The sequence below is a fragment of the Xiphophorus maculatus genome, chromosome 11 (genome assembly GCF_002775205.1).
Source record: "Xiphophorus maculatus strain JP 163 A chromosome 11, X_maculatus-5.0-male, whole genome shotgun sequence".
NCBI classification, from domain to species: domain Eukaryota; kingdom Metazoa; phylum Chordata; class Actinopteri; order Cyprinodontiformes; family Poeciliidae; genus Xiphophorus; species Xiphophorus maculatus.
In genome coordinates this window covers 28,504,072-28,504,527 of record NC_036453.1, presented here as the reverse complement: position 1 = coordinate 28,504,527, position 456 = coordinate 28,504,072, and positions in this window count along the sequence as shown.

Genomic DNA, 456 nt, shown 5'->3' with positions numbered 1-456 from the left:
TTATTGTCATTTTGTTTTTGTGTCTTGTGTCTGAAAGATTGTCTGATGTGAGTATTTTCCCTGGTTTTGGATTGTTTGTTCCTTTCCTACCCCCGTAGCCGACCACTGGCTCCCATTTGGTGCTCATGCACAGTCATTACACAACAGAATCAGGATTCTCACGCAGTCTGGAAACGCCTGGCCTGGAATTAGATTTTTAGTAGTTTCTAGGTCAGAATAAATGTGGAAAAAGAAAATACTTCCTTTCATCTGCCTTCCCTTAATTCCTTTATAGTATTTCCATTGTGTCCTTCGTTCTTTTCTTGTTCCCTTTCTTCTTTCTCTCTGTGTGTTTCCTTTCTTCTGTCCTGTCATCCTTTTGTCTGCCTCTCATCTCTCTGTCATCCTGTTTTACTTCCATTCCTTTTTTGTCTCTTTTCCTTCTTTGTCTTTCCTTTATTCCTTCTTTGTGTCAAT